At 39.2% G+C, this 22,680-nt stretch overlaps 1 protein-coding gene across 4 annotated transcripts in view; it reads right to left on the reverse strand.

Annotated features, from left to right (window-relative positions):
* Window positions 1–22,680, reverse strand: part of LOC140458400 (protein lin-28 homolog B-like) — a 252,221-nt gene that overhangs the window by 214,697 nt on the left and 14,844 nt on the right. The window lies entirely within an intron of this gene.

Raw genomic sequence — 22,680 nt, forward strand, 5'->3', positions numbered from 1 at the left:
TTAAACATGAACAACCTGTATTAAACGATGCTAATGTACGAAAGCATCAAGGTTGTTTTTGCTTTTTTTCAAAAAGTCAAGGACAGCAAGCCACATTGAGCTATTATGACCATTTAACAAAAACATGACCAAAAAGTGCTTTCAAGAAGTGTCTTAAAAAAGGAGGAAAGCACAGGAGGTTAAAAAAAAGGCTGAATGGGGGATCTCCAGACATTTGGACCATACAGTGTAAGGCATTACCATCGATAGTGGAGCATTCAAACTCATATTCTCAAGAGGCCATAGTTAGAGAGAGGAAGTTAGAGACAGGGATTGTGAAGATCATGAGATCATCACGATAGAGCTTGTAGGATTTTGAAATACATGGAAATTTTAAAAGCACGAAGTGCAAAATGGGTGAGTGGAACTTGATGTGAGCAAGGAGATGTGAAGCAGAATTTCGTATGATGGAAGAATGAGGAAAGAAAGGAAGCAATGTGATCGACCTGAGCCCCCCTGAGGAGTCATCAACAGAATGGGAAAGTTGAAAGATTGCAAAAGCATGGATCAGAGTTTCAGCAGCAGATTAGCAGAGGCAGGAGATGGAATTGATTATATTAGGATTGTGGAAATAAGCTGGATTTTAGTTATGGCATGCACTATGATCAGATACTCATCTTGGCTAAGCAAACATCAAATGTTTCCGAGAGGAGGGATATATTTTATATCTCAGTAGCAGAGATCAAATATATTAACTTTGATCTTCTTTACATAAGTAGGTGGCACAGTGATGAGCACTGCTGCCTCAGTGATAGGGAGCTAAATTTGAATCTAAGCTCAGGCACCTGTCTGTGGAGTTTGCATGTTCTACCTGTGTGGGTTTCTGCTGGGTGCTCTGGTTTCCTCCCACAGTCCAAAGTTGTACAAGCTATGCAGATTAGCATGGAGATGGAGAACAGTGGGGGTGGGGGGGGATGCTCTTTGCTGGGTTGGAACAGACGGAATGGTCCAAATGGCCTCTATTTGTACCGTAGGAATTCTATGATATAAAAAATACATGTGCTCACTTATGTAACATCAAGTACTATGTTGATTGATAGTAGAGGAATCTGGAATGCTGGTGGCGAGAGAAGGCTGGATTATCAATTTGATGTGAGAGAAAAAGTGAGGACTGCAGATGCTGGAGATCAGAGCTGAAAATGTGTTGCTGGAAAAGCGCAGGTCAGGCAGCATCCAAGGAGCAGGAGAATTGACGTTTCGGGCATGAGCCATTCTTCAGGAACTTCCTGAAGGAGGGCTCATGCCCAAAACATAGATTCTCCTGCTCCTTAGATGCTGCCTGACCTGCTGCGCTTTTCCAGCAACACATTTTCAGCAGTATCAATTTTGTGTAAACTGACAACATATTTGGATGATGTTATGGAAGGGCAACATTCTGATGAGAAATAGGATGGAGCCAGAAACTGGCAAGTGTTCCAATAGTGAAGGAGGAAGAGTTGGTAATTCAAGTGATTCACTGGCTATGACTAGATAAATAAAGGACAACCAAAAGGATCTGAGGAATATTTACAAAGTATGGAAAGAGGTATCCAGGTGTAGAAACACGGGCTGAGAGCTCCAGCATTTAAGAGCAAAATGAGGAAGACTTGAACCACTGAAAGCAAGAAGCAGAGGTTTAGAGGGGGATGAGTGGAGAACAACATGAACTGGAAGAAAAGGTTGAATATGTTGAAATGTTGTAGGAACAACTTTGTTCCTGAGTTTGCTCAGAGATGGAGAACTATTGGAAGATGGCAAAGCCAAAACTCCTGTTGCATTCTAAATCTGGTTCTCTCATAAAAGGGGAACACCAAACTATCAAATTTGTTTTCCAGCCTTCACAAAAAGGTGCCACCACTGTCAATTCTCCTGTACCCACTAAAAGCATACCAAGGTGATGACTGACTTATTTTAAATTTCAGGTCTGTGTAGTATCTAGATATTTAAATTTTCAATTGTATTTTAAATGTTGCTTAAATGTTGTTACAAGAATTTCTGAGTCATCCACCTTTTCAATGGAGTGAGACTCCCATCACACACTGGATGAAAAAAAAATCCTCCACTCTCTTAGCCTTCTACCTCTAATTTTAAATCTATGCCATCTGGTTTTGACCCCTCTACGAATGGAACAAGTGTCCTCCTATCCAACCCATCGATGCCCCTCAAAATCTTATACACCTCTATTAGGTCCTCCCTCAACTTCACTTCTCAAAAAAAAAAGGTATACAACCCCAGCCTACCTTATTTTCCCTCATAGTTCAATCACTTGAGCTTAGTCAGCATCTTAATAAACTTCCTCTGCACACTTTAGTACAATCACACCCTGCCTACAAATGCACAAAGCAGAACTGCATTCTATCCAATTCTTGTCTAACCAACTTTTTATACACCACTATAGTTTGTCAGAAGTCAGGACTCCCATTAGCCAGGTGGACAGTAAGGATGTTTGACCCCTTTAGGGATGCTTTGAGGTCAGTCTGAAAGCTTTTCTATTGTGAGTTTTCTTCAATAACAATATTCTGAATGGAATGATTGGTTTGAGAATCAGGCATCAAACATTAGTGCCTCAATGCTAGGCATGCTGACACAGGAGAAGACATTGCTGTTGGATTAAATGTTTCATGTCACCAGACTTAGAGGATCTTTGGAAAATAATGCTAGTTGAGCTTCTCCATTGATCAATAGAATCACCACATTCATCATCATTGAATTGTGGTTGCAGGGTAGATTATAGAGACTCAACCAAGATCCATTAAATCCATCCCCCCTCCCTTCAATTGCAATTAGGAATAATTAAGAATATCAGAATGTTATAGCCCATTACTGCTTTCAAATTTCTAAAATACTCACAATCTTGCCTTATGTAATTACTGTCCTAATCATTGCTTAAAATAGATTCCCACTCATTTCTCATCATGTGAGAATCCAACCAAATCAAAGAGAAGTCTGTTATCACTTTTCTAAGGTTTTTGGGACTGAGCAACAAATGCAGTCTCCATAGTTGTGTTCTTTAGTGAATTGGAAAATGAAGTGTGTTGGGTGATGAGAAATGTGTGTACAATGGCACGTGAAAATAGTAAGAATATTGAAGATTATGAAAATATTAGAGAAGGATGGGATAAGGTCAGGGGAATAAAAAAGTGGTGGATGGTGCATTAGAAATCAGCAGCTATACTGATAACATTGGTTTTCAAATTCATCCCAAGCTGAGCTCCAAATCAATGTCTTAGATCCTAGGATTCTGATCAAGCAAATAGCTAGAAGCTCTAGTCCAGAATTGGCACAGTTGAGTTGGAGATCTTTGGTCTCGTAGTAAAAGGACAGGTTAGCTCAATGACTGGTTTGTGATAGAGTAACACAAAACAGCCTGGGTTCAATTCCCACAGTGCCTGAGGTTACCAGTAAGGATTCCCTCCTCAACTTTTCCCCTCCCTGTGCCACAAGAACCCACTAAGAAGGATTTAGAAATCTAGTTTCAGTTCAAAGATGTGAAGAAATCAGATGTCAATAAGAGGCTTTGAGAATGAGTGACTTGGATTTTCATATTAAACTGACACCAGTTGCCTCTGTCTAATGAAAAGAACAGCCCTATGGTCTGGTTCACTCTTATGGCAGTGGTCATGGAAATGTTTTCTGTACGATCCCTTTTGTCCATAAAACAAACCCATGTTCATGTACCTATCAATAAAAAGGATAGTGATTGATATGAATTATGAAGGAAGATTTTAGGAGACACTTAGAATTTATCTAATCAGCTTGTTCAGAGAGGTTATTACACACCTCTTGGGTCGGGGGAGGCGTCGATAAAAATGCAAAACGCATAGCAAGTCCAGCAGCATCAGAAAAGCAGGACATTCGACATTTCGGCCAGAACCGTTCATCAGGTTTTATCCAGCTCCACATTTTATCGACCCCGACTTTCCAGCATCTGCAGTCCTCACTACCTCCAAATTACACACCTCTTGAGCAGGTGGAACTGGAACGCAGATCCCCTGGCTCTGAAGTAGGGACACTATCCCTGCGCCACAACAGCCCTCTAGCAGAGACTTGGAGATCTAGTTTCAGATCAAGGTTAATCGGATGTGAACTAGTAAGATGCCAGTAAGTGGTTGTGAGAATGAGTGACTTGGAGCCACATTCATTCATAAAACCGGGTGATGGTTATGAGATCCTTGAGTGAGGGCGGACTGGCTCCAACAATATCTGCCATGTTTATGTCTCACTGACGAGATAGAGCTATAACGGGGAGAACAAAAACAGCGGCATTGGTTGTAATCGTTTTTGTTTTAAAGAAGCCTAACTGCATGCGTCAGAAATTGCATTTCACTCTCGGGTTTGGTGACAGCATTGGAAGCGAACGAGTTTGCGGGTACCTTTAAATGATTTGTGACTGAAACGTTGGGAATAAAAAACACAAGTAGAATTTCTTAGAGAATAGCTTTCGTTATTTATTCGGGAATCAGGAAGTGACGCAAAGGATATTCCTGGTTCTATGACAGAAAACTTTCCCTCACAACGTGTTTTGCTTGTTCGTTCTCAGAGTGGCAGGAATCCTGCAGCCTTCAGTTTGGTGTTGACGAGCATGGACAATCAACATTGGCGAGGGGGCGGGGGCTTTCCTCACCTGGAAGGCAATTCGGAGCAAGATTGCCTCCATTCCTAGATTCTAGCTTTAAATGATGGAATCCAGGACTTCCATTGAATCCCTACAGTGCAGGGAGAAGCTATTCAGCGAATCGAGGGCATTGACTCTGAAGTACATCCCAGCCAGACCCATTTCCTTCCAAGTAACCCTCATTTACCGGAGGGAGGTACACATCCCTGCACACACGGCCAGTCCACCGAACCTGCACCTCCTTAGACGGTCACCCGAGGATGGGATCGAATCCAGGCCGGGGCGCTGGGAAGTAGTGCTAACAACTGAGCCACCGCGCCGCCCTTGCCTCAGGTATTCGCTAACTCGGTGCAGATTAAAAATACATCCTGGCGTTCTTTTGCGTTGAGATCGAAGTCGATTAAGTATTCTCCCCCCCCCCCGCGTGTCTTCGCGGTTTGCAGTTTGATTGTATTGTAATGTTTCAAGTCCCTATGAGCAACCTCAGCACGTCCTTCCACACGATGAATCAGGAAGTGGCAGGGCGCGGCAGCTTGCAACGGGTTTTGGACCTTGCCGTATTATGTAAATATACGCAGCGGAGAAAGTCAATGCTAAATAATAGTCTCAGCATTCTTCAGAGAATCTGATGATAGCTTGTAAAGAACGACACTAAAGAACCGGGAGTCGGTTGTTAACTTAAACTTAAACAGTTATGAGATATTTTGTATTACCATTTACCAATATTGCGAAACAGTGAGCAGCGGCCGGAAAATTCAATTGCAACCTTTTAAATCGTTTTAGTCAAAGCGGATTTATTGCAGAAAAAGCCAAAAAGTGATAGCGCAGAACCAGACAGTTTGGCCTGTCCAAACTTTACTAACCCTTTGCTCCACAGAACCCCCTAATCTAATCTCAAAACCTTTCATGCTTTACTTAAACTTTTTGTTTCGTCAAACTTTCTAATTGTCTCAAAATAACTTAGGAACTTTACTACAGATGAAGGATAATTGTATATTGCACTTAAAGATAAGTTAGAAATCGTTTTGGTGTTAAGTCTTAATATTTCAAGTTAACCTCTTTTATAGCTTGTATACTTTTCCTTCGCTTTAAAAAAAATCGCTTCGCTTCTAAAAATATCCCTTTTCCACTGTTTCCTACTCTACGATTTCCCAGCTAGCGCGGAGAAACAACCCTCTCAAAAACACTCCCACTTCTTTTCATTGAATTTTCCAAGTACAAGGTAGCTGTCCAGAAGAAGAATACTTTTACGACATAACAAATTTTCTTGCAGGAAACCTGTATGCTAATCGAAACAAACCATGCAGTGGTTACCTCACTAAATCCCAAATCGCTTTAATCACGGAAGGTTTGGGGTTTATCATTGTTGTAATGCAGGAAATGTTTTTGTTTCTATTTTTTTGCCATTCACTAATGTAATGTGGACATCACTGGCTGGACCACCATTAATTGCATACCCCTGGTTACCCTTAAGATGGTGGTGATGAGCAAGTTGCCATCTTGAATCACTGCAGTCCATTGGTGTGGTTGACCCACGATGCCATTGGGGAGGGGCTGAGGAAACTTCCAGGAGTTCTACTTCTAGTACATTGTGTGACTTTTCACTTTTGTTTTATTCATTCTATTTGGGTGGGGATGGGATTGTGCACATTTCACCTGCAGCCACAGCAGTACATACTTTTCAAAGATATATTGCATCATTTCAGTTTGATTACATCATTGACAACAAACACAGATAGTGCCCAATTCCTGGAGAACAGGCAATTTGAATGATTGGATTTTTCTGCTACTTTAGGATTCTGCTCACCCATAATGGTAATATTGCTGTTTCTGTCTAAAGGAAACATAATACCATCAAGATTCTAATTGAAAGTATTATTTATTAGATTCAGTTAATTTATACAGCAGCTAATCATTTATATAGTGCATTAGGTACTTAACCATAATCTATTAAGGCATCTATTAGAGTGATTACATAGCATGATTGGGATTAATCCATATCTAGCACAGTACAAAAGGTGAGAAGAGCAGCCTCCATGAACTACTGTTGCATAATTCTCCACCAGACTGTGGCTATCTAACTAACTGATTCCACGTTGCATATAAATATTAGCTTTATTTTCAGTCATGGTTCAGTGTAAACATTTGCCCCCAACTCAATCTTGCTGTTTCAGGAACTACTTGCGAGATTAATACATAATCCAAATTGACACAAAGGGAGTGCTGCACTGCTGAAAATGCTGTCTTAGAGTTAGAGATGTACAACACAGAAACACATCTTTTGGTCCAACTTGTCCATATCAACCAGATATTCTAATTAAATCTAGTCTCATTTGGCCCATATCTCTCTAAACCCTTCCCTCTTCATGCACCCATCTAGATGCCTTTTAAAATGTTGTAATTGTACCAGCCTCCATATCATCTTCTGGTAGCTCATTCCATACATGCACCACCCTCTGCATGAAAAAGTTGTCCCTTCAGTCCCTAATTCCTCATTCTGCTCTCGGATGGATATACAAGATCCTGTAACAATATGAAGACAGGAATTTTCCTCAATGTCCTGGCCACTTGTTACCCCAAATCACCCTTACTCAAAAACAGTGTGTTGGTTTATTGCATTTGTTTAATTGGCCACTTTCCCTTTACTGTTGCAATATTACTCACTTCACAAGTATTTAATTAGCTGTGAATGTCAAGATGTTAATACAAATTCTTGTTTAAAGTCACGGTTTCCTGCAGTTAACCTCATTTGACAATTCTACATTTGTGGAACTTTAATAATGTGTGCAAAATAGAATTGGTTTGTGTGGTGAACATTGTCACATAGGCAGGGATTAAAGTTCAATTCCTAAATTCTGCAGTTATTTGATCTCAGCCTGTGGCAAAGATACTTCATATGACCCCAGTATCCTGTGAAAAGGAGGGAAACAAAGAATGGGTGATCTACACTCAGGCTACTGATTACAATACTATTGGAGGCACGTGAGAGTGTTTCACAACCAAAGGATTAAGCTTGGCCATGATGCTATCCATGATGGAATAGCTGCACATACTATTTAGCAAGTCTGTTTCAAAACTATTGCAGTGTGGTTTGAAAATAGAGGCAATTTGTTTATTTGAAACCATAAATGAATGGCAGTCACTTCATGTATAACATGGACCCAGAGAAGGGAACGAATACCAGTTAATCTGATTCTTTGGTCTAATTTGTTAAGGGAAGACTATTAGCCAGAGCAATGGGAAAATAGAGGAACAATAGTGAACGATTTAGCCCCTCAAGCCAGTTCCATGTTACTAAAATGATGCCTAATCTGCAGTCCATTTGTATGTATTCATCTAATCTTGTTAAAATAGTTCCTTTAAATACCAACTTAAATTTAAACATAGGTGGACTGCAGTTCAAATTAATACTTCATCCGATAGAAGGCACCGCCAATAACAGAATTGGAGAATTGTTGAACTCAAACATCAACTGTTTCTGTCTCCACATTTGCTGAGTTTCTTTAGAACTTTTTAAAAATTTCAAAACAATGGATATTTTCTCAGTACTGCCCTGGAAATACTTGTTTAGATTAAATTGCTCCAATGTAAAAGCAGAGTAAACACTCAATGCCAACTCTGCAACATGATTAAACTGTTATTAATGGGACTTCTTTATGCCTTTATTACCTCTGGATTTGATTGTTCCACTGTATTCCTGGTTGGTCTTCCATATTCAACCCTTGGTAAACAGAAAGACAGAAAGAAAGAAAGGAAGGAAGGAAGGACAGAAAGAAAGAAAGAAAGGAAGGAAGGAAGGACGGAAAGAAAGAAGGACAGAAAGGAAAGGAAAGGAAAGGAAAGGAAGGACAGAAAGGAAAGGAAAGGAAAGGAAAGAAGGAATGTAGACACCTGAACTGGGACGGCCCCAGGGACGTATTGGTAACTATATCACAGGATGTAATATTGGGTCATACTATACGAAGGTCCCAGATTCAGTCTTTGACCTATAGTAGTTTGATGGTCTCAAAAGGAAATCAATGGTTGCACTAGACCTGGATACTGGAGAAAATAAATTGGAATTCTCATTGTTGACAGAATCAAGCAATTTATCCTCAGCAAAATGCCTGCCTGGAGATGTGGGAAAGACATACTTGAGATAGACTGTGACTCTGCTTATCGTTGAATAGCTTCCCAACAGTTGTTGTCTGTGCTCACCGTGAAGAGTAGCCATTTGGGTGAAACAGAGGACTGCCAGCACCTGTGAAACTGTATCTCAGCAGGAAAGAGAGAGTGAAAGAACATGGGGGAGGGGTGGAGATTTGAAAAGGAAGGAATATAATAACACCCTTGGATAAGCATATGAATTTACTCTTTAGCATGGAACGAGCAGTAGCACAGGCTGGCACAGAACATACTGACAAAGTGAATGTAACTAACAAAAACATAGCAGCCTAAAAACATGCATTTTAAAAAAAAAATGGCATGAAATAAGCAGGAGGTAGAAGCCAGAGAAAAGTGGGGGGTTGGGCTTGAATCGCCAGAACCAGCTCTCTGATGTTGAACTATGGCCATAGGGAAAACAGAGGTTGAGGGCACATATGGTGCTAATTAACTCAAAATCAACCCTACCATTACGAGGTATGTCCTGGACAACAAGAGAAACAAATCAGGTGGAGATATATATAAAAAAAAACAAGGACTTTCTGTTTAAAGCACAAAATGATGAAAGAAAGGATTTCACGAACCCGATTAGAAAACCAAAATACTGCCCAGTTATGACTAGATCAGACTGCACTCTAAGCAGTCCTGATCTTCCATGTAATAATTTAAGTATCAAACTGTGTTAGTAACTCCATATCTGGCTTGATTCAATACTTGCAACTTCATCTTTGTGGTGACAACAGCTGAACAAGATATAAATGAGCAATGGTTTTGAATCCCAAATCAGTGCAATAAGTTGCTAGAGGCAGCTTTTAAAAGGTTCTGTTTATGAAAAGATATCCCAACTGTGGCTGTTGCTATCGGTCGATGTCACACAAAATATTTCAATTGCGCCAACTCTGTTGTTGTTGCATTATTCCTGCAAGTTGTATCACCAACATAAACTGTCAACTGTGGAAATACCCAAATGTGCCAACCATAGCTACATCAGCAGTTTTAAAAATTGTTATGCTAATCATATAAATGGTGCAGCTAAATAGATTGTAACATCCACAATCACACCAGTGCCAATCATATCAGTCTTTGCAAACTATGTGGTTTGTGTTTAATGCATTCCAACTCAAAACTATACCATCACATTTTTTATTTGCGCATCACTAGTCAATTAGGCTTACTATATTTAGAACTATTGGCAAAAGAAATTATACCAAAGATGGTATTAAAAAAGGAAAATAAAAACACTAATAACTTCAGTGACTAGGGATAATCTGGTGATGAAAGCAACTGGTGGCATCAGTTTTTCTAAAGCTTATTATTGCATGGGATGTGGTGTCACTGGCAAGATCAACAAATGTTGTCTGTCCCCAGTTGCCCTTGTAAAGACTGCAATGATCAGAAAGCTAGAGTCAGCCAGATGTTGTAAGTATGGAGTCACCTTTAGGCCAGAGCAGAAAAGGAGGAGGGTAGATTTCCTTCCCTAAAAGGACATAGCTACATTTTTTACAAGAATTGATAATGCTTACGTGATCACTGTTCGACAAATTTTTATTTCCAAATTTTATTGAATTCTAATTTCATCATTTGCTATAGTGGGAATCAAACCCAAGCTCCCAGAACATTAGCCTGGGGAATGGATTACTTAGATCAGTTATATTAGTACCATGACACTGCCTCCCCTGTGAATTTCACCTCAAAAATTACATCTCAAAGAACCATAGATAGACCATTTGGGGAGTATGAAAGGACCTCATGTAAGATCAACCACTGGCTTTATAAAATAAAATGCTATAATCACAAAAAAAAAAGCTAATTTTTCCTTAAAACTGAGAACCTAAATGGAAACGTTCAGAAGAAGTCACAATTCTGCCCTTGGGGAATTCAGGTGGTATTAGGGCAACACATCCCTCTGGGGAAAATTAAAACACTTTTAGATTTCAATGAATATTTTCAAGGAGAAACTGAAATTTCCCAAATTCTGATCAAAACAAAAAAAAAAGTGTTTCTAACTTCCTAGCTCACTAAAAAACCCCTGCAATGAGAGCGACTGGCTAAAACAAACATTCAAATATTATATAGAATGGGTAGGACTGTGCCTAAACCAGACTAACTCAATACCTAATAATGAAGCATGATGCAACAGTTTTGGGAGAGCAAATGTTTTAAGCATTAAATCGGTGTAAGATAGTGTTTCAGAGTTCTTCTTGGGAATCTAAGATAGGCTTCTCAGCCACACAAGAGAAAAGGCATTCAGAAATAAACCGCTGTTCTGTCAAATGGGTCCAGGCAAATCAGCAAATGCCATAGCCACAGAATTAGTAGGAAACAAGAAACTATCTATTTATCCATCTGTGGGAGCAAGCTCCAACTATCCAATTACAGATGCCATCACAGTTTCTTAATTTAAACTTCAAGATTCAAACCCTTCACACTGGAAAGAGCAAGCCAGATCTGTGACAATAATAGTGACTGATCTGGTTTCATCTTCAAACAAAAACATTTAACCTATTTTTTTTTAAAAAAACCTGAAATCCAACTGTACCATTTACTTCATCCCTCCTCAGTATCCAAGGGCCCAACACACCTTCCAGGTGAGGCAACACTTTACGTGCACTCCACTCAATCTAGATGACTGCATTTGCTGCTCATGTGATCTCCTCTACATTGGGAACTGAAGCATAGACTGAGTGACTACTTTATAGAACACTTACATTCTGGTCTACAAAAAAAAAATGACCCTGAGCATCCAGATGCCTGCCATTTCAACACACCTTGTTCCCTGGCAATGTCTGTCTCAGACCTACTACAGTGCTGTAGTGAAGCTCAGCACAAACAAAGAACAAACACCTTATTTTTCTGCTTGGGAACTCTACAGTCTTCTGGACACCATATTGAAATTCAATAATTTTAGGATTTGAGGCACCCTCTCCCATATCCTTCCCCCATCCTCCACACACCAAGTCTTGTTATCATATGGTCTGTTAATACACACAACCCATTGTTAACCATTAATTGTCCTTAATAATAGCTGTTCATTCTTCAAGGTTGACCCTTTTGTCTGTCCAACTCATCATCTGTCTCTTTTGACTCTGTCTCCACCTATTGTTTACTCCTTACCCACTTCTCTCCACCTTATCTTCCGGATGAAAAAAAACACAACTTTTGCCTCACTACCATCAGTTCTCAGGAAGGGTCACTAGACCTGAAAACGTTGACTAACCTCTCTCCACAGATGCTGCCAGACTAGCTGAACTTTAGCAGCAATTTCTGAATTCACAAACATCTAAACCTAAACTCTAATTACTCACATGTTAGAAATATATTGCTGATATATTTCTATGTTATGTAGTTTATATGATGCATATGTACACACACACACACACACACATAATACAACCAACAGATATTTTGCTGAAATGAAGAAATATTAGTTAGAGCAACGCTCTGTAGATTTCCAATCATGTTGTTTAAAAAGGTAGCAGTCTTGAGTCCTTTTTAACTGCTAACTTGGCCTGTCCCATCAAGGCAATGGTATAAAGACTCCCAGTGGGAATCTAGGTAATTATAGGTGCTTGTAAATTCCTCTGGTCAATTAGAGTTCAATAAAGCTTGTAAATGTCCAGCACAAAATGCCTTGCTTTCTTTCTCTTTGAAAGTTGTTTTGCATCAGGTGACAGTATGATCGGTGAAGGATAATGTGCTAAGTGGAAGACTAATACTAAACTCATTGTATCTAAAAAAAATGCACAAAACAAGCACACTTCTTGTGACATTTCTCACTGAATCAGAAGACATCTTATTTTATCTTCATAATGGAGTTGCCCCATATTCTTTTCAGAATCCAGGGTTTCACAGCAAGATGATATACAGAACTTATTCGTTGGAAGTAGATATTTGGCATTTAGCAGTACAGAAGATTGAGGGTAAGTTTGGGTGCATCATAGGGCAGAGCTGCCACTTTGTAATAATGGGAATGACCTTAAACTTCTGCAGAAAGAAATTCTGTATTTTGACTGAATGAAGTTTGGCTACCCAGAACTTAAGAGGATTGTGTTTGGAGTGGAATTGGGAAATACTAATGAGTGACTACTCTTATTTGGTATTAGATCACTTTTATGACTGCAGAATCTGGAGTTGTAAAGTGGTCTTTATGGTGTCAGAAAAGCAGCATATATGTAGGAGACACAGATTGGGCAACACTGGTGCCAGGCCACTTGAGGCTGGAAGCACCGATTTGTAGGATGCCAAGAGATCACTGAAACTAAAGAATCATGTTTGCTTTTCAGATTCTGGACATAGTGAATTTCTCTCTGTCTAAACACAATTGTATTTATTTCTCTTAAACAAATATTACTAATCAGAAAGTTTGCACTTTGATTTAAAAAAATGCAGTTTGTCTTGGTTATGGACCCAGCTGATGTTATTTTTGGACAAGTCAACTCCCACAATGAAATCTGGTTTGAGAGATCATATTTTTTTCCCCCCTACATGTGGTAGTCTTTCAATTAAACCCAAGTGTACACAGCTTAGATTTGGTTTTAAGAATAAAAAAAACAGAAAAGTGTTTAATATACAAAGTTTGAAAGATTTTGAAAAACATGGTAAATGGAAGTCTCATCTACACCCAAACATACTCATTTTGCACAAGGAAATTCCAGAGATACATTTCTTCCCTCTAAAATCTGTAGGTTTGGCTTAACCGAGTCTTCTCAGTTCCAGTCCTGTAGGCTGCATAGCCTTTCTCCTTAAATCACTTACACAACTTAGTCTTTTTTGGTATTCTAATAATCTGCAGAGTTTAACCAAACTCTCCTCATCTGGAAACTTTACTACACTCCTTCCCAGAGGTAATATATTCCTTGAACTTTTCCAAGCAATATTCTTTTCTAAAAGAGACTATACTTGCTTCTGACCCCCATCAGATCTCCTTTGAACTGCCCTAAAGCTTTTAATCCAAATTTAACATTAAATCTTGCTCGTTCCCACTTCTGTTCAACTGATGGTTTAAATGTCTTCTCTCTACGATCCCAAATCCCTACACTATAAACAAGTTTCCATTAACACTCCAGGTGGTGTGTAATGGTTTAAAATCAAATTTCAGAAAGTTAAATTTTTGAACTTCATAAAATCAACATCCATATGACACTATTGAAATATTATATAAAATCTTATATATACACACAAAAAGAAAGCAAAATCAGTTTAAGCAGAACCTGTATGTCTGAGAACCTTTTGACTTTTAAGATATTAGGTAGAAGTAAGCTCTCTGTCGGTCTAAAACTTTATGGTCATACTCATGAGTCTACTATGTTAAAACCCTTTGAAAATTCAGAACTGATGAGCTTTGGATGAAAACGACAGAGCAAATTCACCAATTTTGTTTCTCCATAAATACAGCCTGATCTGCTGGGTATTTACAGAATTTTCTAATTCCATTTCCCCTTTGAAATACAATAATAATATTATTTCTAGATTGTTTCCTCATGCAACTTTGCATGAAGAATCCATTATTTTTGCTATCCTTAATATTAAGCTAACTGTTTTATAATTCCCTGAACTGGTTCATCTCTCTTTACAATTAAAAATAAATAACATTAGCCGTGTTCAGCATAAGTTTTTCTGAACAGATTTTAAATGTTTTAAAAAATATATCTCTACTACTTCTGACTTGAGACTTTAATATATACAGATGAAATTTATCCAAACCAATGATTTTTTTCCTGTTAAACTAATCAAACTTATCAATTTCCTCCCAACACAATGCCTTATTTCATGGGATAGGGCATCACATGCTAGATCAGCATTTTTTGATGATCTTTAAATTTTCCTTGAACTAGGAGGCTTGCTAAACCATTCCTGAGGGCAGTTAAGAGTGCCAAGGCTCTAGAGTCTCATCAGCCAGGTCAGCTGAAGTTGGCAGATTTCCTTCCCTGAATCACTACAAATCACACAACTTTTTACAACTATCAATTGTAGTTACTTCATCAACATGACAGACTAGCTGTCAACTGTTGATTATTTTCTTTAAAAAAAGAAAAAGAATCAACCTGAACAGGGATGTTATTGTACACCTCTGGACCAGGTGGGACTTGAACTAGGGCCTCTCAGGTCAGAGGTAGGACATAACCAATCTAAATTATGGCTGTTGTGGTAATGATTAGAATGTAAGTTTTACTAGCTATCATGCCAGGATTTAAAATCAGTCTCCCCAGGGCAACTACTTGCCATTACATTCCTGTCTCCCACATATCTTAAATCAAAACTGAAATAATTCTAAAGAAGGGAACCCTTAAAATGTTGTTATCACCCTTTTTCTCACTTTGCAGATGTTGACTGATTTACTGGGTGTTTCATTTGTTAGGTTTATATCTTCTGCAGTTTTTTGCCAATTAGAGCTGTGTGCGCCTCCTAGAGCATTGCTCTGCTCATAAACTCCATGGTGTACACAGGAACAGCATCTCAATTCTTTTTCCTCTATCAAAAAGGTGCTAATACTTCTGGAAATAGATTTCCAAAGATATCCTTAGAATACCTCAAAAAGTAGCTATTCTTCAGATTTGTTCCCAAGCAGTGTACATCAGCAGCACTTTTGTTGCAAGATTTCTAATTCTAATTCTAATCTCCAAAAAAGGTACAGACTTGTTTTGAAACATAATACAGCATGCCTCCAGTATCTTGCGCCCAAGTTTGTAACATGTACACCAAACTGCTAAGTCCCAACAATTTTTGTGTTAAAGCACAGATCACAGTCAAACCATTTGTTTTTCTAACTTGTTATCCACACTTTGCACCAGAGGTTATGGAATAGCAAGGAGAGAGAAAACAGCTAATTTCCCTTCCTTCCCTTGGGCCATCTCAGTGAACATGCCAAAGTAGACACTAAACCTGGACATTAACAGCTGTTAACCTAATTATATTCTGCCTATTAAAAATTGGGCAACAGGGGTGTCATTAGTAGCCTGTTCAATAATTAAAACCAAAAATGGAGTTGGTAAGGGCAAGCCAGGGAACTATAGACTGGTGAGCCTGATGTCAGCGATGGCCAAGTTGTTGGAGGGAATCCTGAAGGACGGGATGTACATGTATGTGGAAAGGCAAGAACTGATTAGGGATAGTCAACATGGCTTTGTGTGTGGGAAATCATGTCACACGAACTTGATTGACACTTTTTAAAAAAAATTCAAAGAGGATTGTAAAGACAGAGCAATAGATGTGATCTGCATGGACTTCAGTCAGGCGTTCAAAAGGTTCCTCATGGGAGACTGATAGCAAGGTTAGTTCTCACTGAATACAGGGAGTACTAGCCATTTGGATACAGAACTGGCTCAAAAAGGTAGAAGACAGAGGGTGTTGGGTGGAGGGTTGTTTTTCAGATTGGAGGCCTGTGACCAGTGGAGTACCACAAGGATCAGTCTAGGTCCACTGCTTTTCGTCATTTATACAAAATGATTTGGATATGAACATTGGAGGTATAGTTACTAAGTTTGCAGATGATAGCAAAATTGGAGGTGTAGTGGATAGTGAAGATGGCTACCTCAGATTACAATGGAATCTTGACCAGATGGGCCAATGTGGTGAGTGGCAGATGGGGTTTAATTTAGATAAATGCAAGTGCTGCATTTTGTGAAAGCAAACCTTAGCAGGACTTCATGGTAAGGTCCTAGGGAGTGTTGCTGAACAAAGACCTTGGAGTGCAGGTTAATAGCTCCTTGAAATAGAGTCATTGGTAGATGGATAGTGAATAAGTGTTCGTTATGCTTTCCTTTATTGGTCAGAGCATTAAGTATAGGAGTTAGGAGGTCATGTTGCGGCTATACAGGACTTTGTTCGGGCACTTTTGGAATATTGCATGCAATTATGATCCCCTTTCGATCAGAAGGATGTTGTGAAATTTGAAAGGGTTCAGAAAAGATTTACAAGGGCGTTGTCAGGGTTGGAGGATTTGAGGGAGAGACTGAATAGGCTGAGGCTATTTTCACTGGAGCAGAGGCAGAGGGTTGACCTTCTAGAGGTAGGTCCTCTGGGAACCATGAGGGACATAAATTGAGTAAATAGACAAAGTCTCTTCCCTGGGGTGGGGAGTCCAGAACTAGGTGGTATAGGTTTAGGAATGAGGGGGGAAAAGATATAAAAGCAACCTAAGGGGCAACATTTTCACACAAAGTGGTGCACATATGAAATGAGCTGTCAGAGGAAGTGGAGGAGGCTGGTACAATTGCAACATTTAATAGACATTTGGATGGGTATATGAATAGTAAGCATTTAAAGTGATATGGGCCAAGTGTTGGCAAATGCAAACACATCAGGTTGTGATCTCTGGTCAGCATGGCTGAGTTGGACCGAAGGGTCTGTTTCTGTGCAGTCTATGATATACATACACAGAAAATTTCTATTAGGAATCAATACTCAATTATCTGGAGTTGAAATCCTGGATGTTTTTTATCCCAAACAAATGACAGTTCTGTATAGTTAGTTTGTCCCTGGGAAAACCAAAGTACAGAGCAGGATTGAACATGGGTCTTTTTTTTTCCTGTGTGGTTAACTCACATAGGTGGTAAATCATAAAGTACCCCTACAATAAAAGTTGTAAAAGAGTATCTTGAAATTCACCTTTTGGATAAATACAGCTCTCCTGGTGTGATAATAAACCATGTAAGCATGTGGACAGGATCATTAATCAGGTGGATGATTCTTTTGCGGATATGATTGCTTAAGCTGATAAAGAATATGGAATTTGATTTTTAGAAAGTACCAGACAGGAGGCTTGATAATACACTTGCAAGGTGTAGGAAAAGACAGCAGTTTCAGAGTGATGTGGAAGCGGGGGGGAAAAAGGTAGGCAATTATACATGTCCAATGTATGGCTAATATTAAACATTACATAAAACAAACATGGCAGCAAAAATATCCAACTTTATCTGGAAATATATTAAAGTACACTGAAATTGATTTCAAAATGTAAATATCATTGCAGCTATTCCCACTACCACCCTCAAAAACAAATTAGCAAATGTTAACATGACCCAAACCATGCATATTTGAGATTTGAAGGCCAATCAAGATACCTAGAGTCAGCTACAAAACTGATTGATTATTTCACTACAAAGTGAGATTACAAATTGAACAAAAAAAAGGGCGATTCTGATTTGTGGAATGTTTCTGCCAAACACAGATACACAATCCATTAAGCTCACATAACTATGCATCAGAACATGAGCATCATACTTAGACATATTTACACACTATTGTACACACACATTTAAATAAATTTGATCTGCTTTTGAAATATCAAGTGGAGTTTCATTGATAACATAAGTACATTCATAAAATAGCAAATACTATCACATATATGCATTCTTAATCACAGTTGGTATGTCCAGTTTTCAAGTAGTGGTAGAATTAGAAGAAATAGAAGTAGAACTCGGTTTCACTTCAACAATATTCCTTGGTCATTTAATACATACCTGTAGTATATTAAGTAGCTGCCTGCATTCATTAAATTGCAAACTGTAATTATAACCTTTGATAGATGATCAATTTTATTTGTGCCTTGTAAATTATCACAGTGTATATATTTAATATCATTTTGGCATTAGGCAAACATGTAGCATTCATGAAACTGTACTTCAGAGCAACAAATATTTAACAACTCTTTTCAACACCATTTTTGTACAACTGCTACAAATTGAGCCTTGAGAATGCTTATGCATAATTTATACTACAAAACCGTGAGCTTTTTGAAAAAAAAAATCAAAATTATGAAATTAGAATACTGAATTCAGAATTTGTCATGCAGAGCTTGAACCAACACTTTTGTTTTGCTGGGTTGTAATTCCACCAGCAATTGAACCCAGATTTTGATACTTCACATTTATAACAGTAGGATGGGAAGGTACCCCTAACATATTCTGCAAAAGGACATTTGTTCCCTTTGGTAAACACCTCACCAAATGACCTCAATTTCTGGGTGAGGTGAGAGGGATGCAGTGTATTAATAGTTTCTAATAAAGACCAAATAATGGCAGGGATCATTTAGAAACCATTTGCACATGAAGTCTGCTTCACAACTCAAGATCATGGCTGTTTACCTTCAACTCCACTTTTCAGCCTTTCACTCATTGCCCTTGGTTTCCTGACTGATTAAAAAATTGTCTATCTCAGCCTTGAATATACTGGATGACCCAGTCTCAGCAGGCCTTTGTGGTAATAAATTCCATTGATTCACTCGCATCAGTGAAAATTCTTCCTAATCTCTGTCCTAACTGGGTGATCCCTTACTTTCATATTATGACCTTTGATTCTAGGCTTGTCAACAAAGGCAAACAACCTCTTCACATCCAGCCTGTCATTTAATAATAATGTTTTTTTCCCCCCTCATTCTTCTGAACTTGAGTACAAACCAAGCTTACTCACGTTCTCTTCATAAGACAATCCCTCCATACTCAATCAACAGTTGAACCTTTCTACACTGCTTCCAATGCCAGTATATCTTCTTTAGATAAACAGGATCAAAACTGTTTACAGTAATCCAGGTCTGATCTGTATAGTTTTAGCAAGATCTCCCTACTTTTATATTCTATACCCTTTGAAATGAAAAGCAACATTGCATTTGTCTTTCCTATTACCCATTGAACTTGTATGGTAACTGTTTGCGATTCGTGCACAAGGACCATCAAAATCACTGTGCTTCAGTTTTCTGCAGTTTTATCATATTTAATATTCACCTCTATTCTGTCCAAATTACATAATCTATTTTGCCTACTCAATTAACCTTTCTATATCCCACTGTGGACTCAGTCATTCACACTATTTACCTTCCCATCTATCTTTGTGCCATTCACAAACTTGGTGATGGATCATTCAAGTAAATGTACTAAGTATTTAATATAGGTAGTAAATAATTGTAGCCCCAGAACTGATCCCATTGATACACTAGTTACAGATTGACATGATGAAAATGCCTCCTTTATCCCAACTCTCCTTCTTTAGTTAGTGATTTTTGTATCAATGCTAATATACTAGAGTCATAGAAGCAAAGATGTACAACACAGAAACAGACCCTTTAGTCCGACTTGTCAACACGAACTAGATATCCTAAATAAATACAGTCCCAATTGCCAGCATTTGGCCCATATCCCTTGAAACCATTCTTTTTTCATATACCCATCCAGATGCCTTTCAAATGTTGTCATTGTACCAGCCTCCACCGCTTCCTCTGGTAGCTCATTCCATACACACACCACTCTGCATGAAAAGGTTGTCCCTTAGATATCTTTCCCCTCTCACACTAAACCTATGCCCTCTAGTTCTACACATCCCCCACCCTAGGGGAAAAAAACCTTGTCTATTTATTCTATCCACGCCCCCTCATGATTTTATGAACCTCTATAAGGTCACCCCTCAGCCAACACTCCAGGGAAAATGGCCCCACCCTATTCAGCCTCTCCCTATAGCTCAAGCCTTCCAACCCTGGCAACATCCTTGTAAATCTTTCCAAAATCCTTCACAGTGCCCTTCCTATCGCAGAGAGAACAAAATTGCACACAGTATTCCAATAGTAGCCTAACCAATTTCCTGTACAGCCACAACATGGCCTCCAACTCCTATACTCTAACTGATAAAGGCAAGTATACCAATCACCTTCTTCACGGTCCTATAACTGTGACTCCACTTTCAAGGAAATATGAACCTGCACCACAAGGTCTCATTGTTCAGTAACTCACTTAATAGCAAGGTCTTGAGGAGTATTAGCTATGTCCTGATTTACATTTCCAAAATGTAGCATTTCACATTTGCCCCTGCCCTTCATGTTTATATTCCAGATTACTAAATTCCACACTATTTTATTTCCATTCTATGCCCTCTAGTTTTGGATTCACCTACCAAAAGAAGGATCACCCATGTCCCTCAGGATTTTCAAAACCGCTGTAAGGTCATTCCTTAACTTCTGGAGCTTCAGGGAAGATAGCTCCAGCCTGTTCAGCCTCCCCCTATAGCTCAAACCCTTGAACCCTGGCAACATCCTTGCAAATCTTTTCTGAACCCTTTCAAGTTTCACAACATGCTGCCTACACCAGAAACACACAGTATTCCAAATGTGGTCTAACCAACGTCCTTTACAGCTGCAACACAACCTTCCAACTCCTACACTGACCAATAAAGGAAAGCATACTAAATACCTTAGTCACTATCCTATCTCCTGACAACTCCACTTTCAAGGAACTTTGAACCTGCACTCCAAGGTCTCTGTTCAGCAATACTCCCCAGGACCTTACCATTAAGACGCATAAAGTCCTACACTGATTTTCCTTTCCAAAATGCAGCATCACACATTTATCAACATTAAAATCTATCTGCCACTCCTCCGCCCATTAGCCCATCTGATCAAGATCTCATTGTACTCTGGAGGTAACCTTCTTCACTGTTCACTACACCTCCAATTTTCAACCAGCACCATGGGTTTTTATCTTAGTAAGTTATCTCACAAGGCTACTTATTGAATGCCTTTTGGGAATCTTCTGGTTCCACTATATAACCTACTTGTTACCTCCTCAAAACAACTCTAATAAAATTTGTCACATGATTTTCCCCTCCTGAAACTATACTGATTATTCTATACTACATTTTATTACACATCCATCAACCTGATTCCTCAAATGAAATCTATAATGTGCATTGTATTAAGTTAAGTTGTGATCTGGGTGGTGATGAAAATGAAAGCTTTTCTGTCTTCAGAACCCTGAAGTCTTTTAAAAGTTCAGTATCGGGTAATTCCCTCCATTTGATCATGGAGGGGTCTCTGAATTGTTTAGTGCATATTGGGGCATTTTTTAAAAAGGTGAGGGGGTAAGATTTATAAAAGAAGTGGAGACAACTTTGGCTTTTAGAAAAGGTGAGTGTACAGAATGAATTTTCAGACGAAGTGGTGGATGCGGGTGCAGTTAAAAGACATTTGGATAAGTACACGAATAGAAAAGATTTGAATGGATATGGACTAAAGGCAGGCGGGTGGGACTAGTTTGGTTTGGGATTGTGGTCAGCATGACTGGTTAGACCAAAAGATCTGTTTCCGTGCTGTATGGCTCGAAACTAATCCCCCAATAAACGAACTAATTGGATTTTGTTTAAACAAAAGGAGTTGGGGAAAATTATTTTTTCCAATTCTGGCTACCTGACGAGTCCAGTGGATTGTGAGCCGCGGGAATGAAGCAATCCCCATGTAACTGAGGTACTCTGCTGTCGGTCGTTTTCCAGGGCGGAGTCTTTTTTAAAATAGTTAAATAGGAAACGAGGCAAGCCAATCAATATTATTCCAACATATTCATTTACTGACTGTACTCCGGTCTGAGGGCACTAACTTACGACTGATTTATTTTAAGAACCGAAATGGGCTTTCACCCAGTTTGGAGGTTTGAAAAATCAAGCGCGTTATCGCCTCTAGTGGGTGAGAGTTGATATAGCGCTCAGCCGCTGCCCAGCCACGTCCATGGAACCCAGAACACGCTTCTCAGTGAGAGCGGCGCAGTGTCTCTATTCCCTGTCGATGTCAGCACTCGACCCTCGGTACTCGTTCGATTAGATCGAGCAATTCCTCTTCCCACCCTCCCCCCCCCCCCAAAGTCAACGGCTCACAAATCAATTTGACGACCGTCGCACTGTTATATAAGCTGAAGTTTTACACTCGGCTTCTTAGCTTCTCAACGTCCACCGTCACCTCTCCCATCCACCTCACCCCACCCAACCCAACCCAACCCAAAAAGTGGGTCAACCGACATCATTTTTACAAAGCGATGCTGTCTGGAGAAAAACGAGAGTTTTCAGTGAGTCGGCAAACGATGACTCATTGTGAATTAGTAATCGCCTGGATGGTCTATGGTAACAGTTTCATTTTATTTATCGCCTTACAT

This window comes from Chiloscyllium punctatum, chromosome 3 (assembly GCF_047496795.1).
Source record: "Chiloscyllium punctatum isolate Juve2018m chromosome 3, sChiPun1.3, whole genome shotgun sequence".
Classification (NCBI taxonomy): Eukaryota; Metazoa; Chordata; class Chondrichthyes; order Orectolobiformes; family Hemiscylliidae; genus Chiloscyllium; species Chiloscyllium punctatum.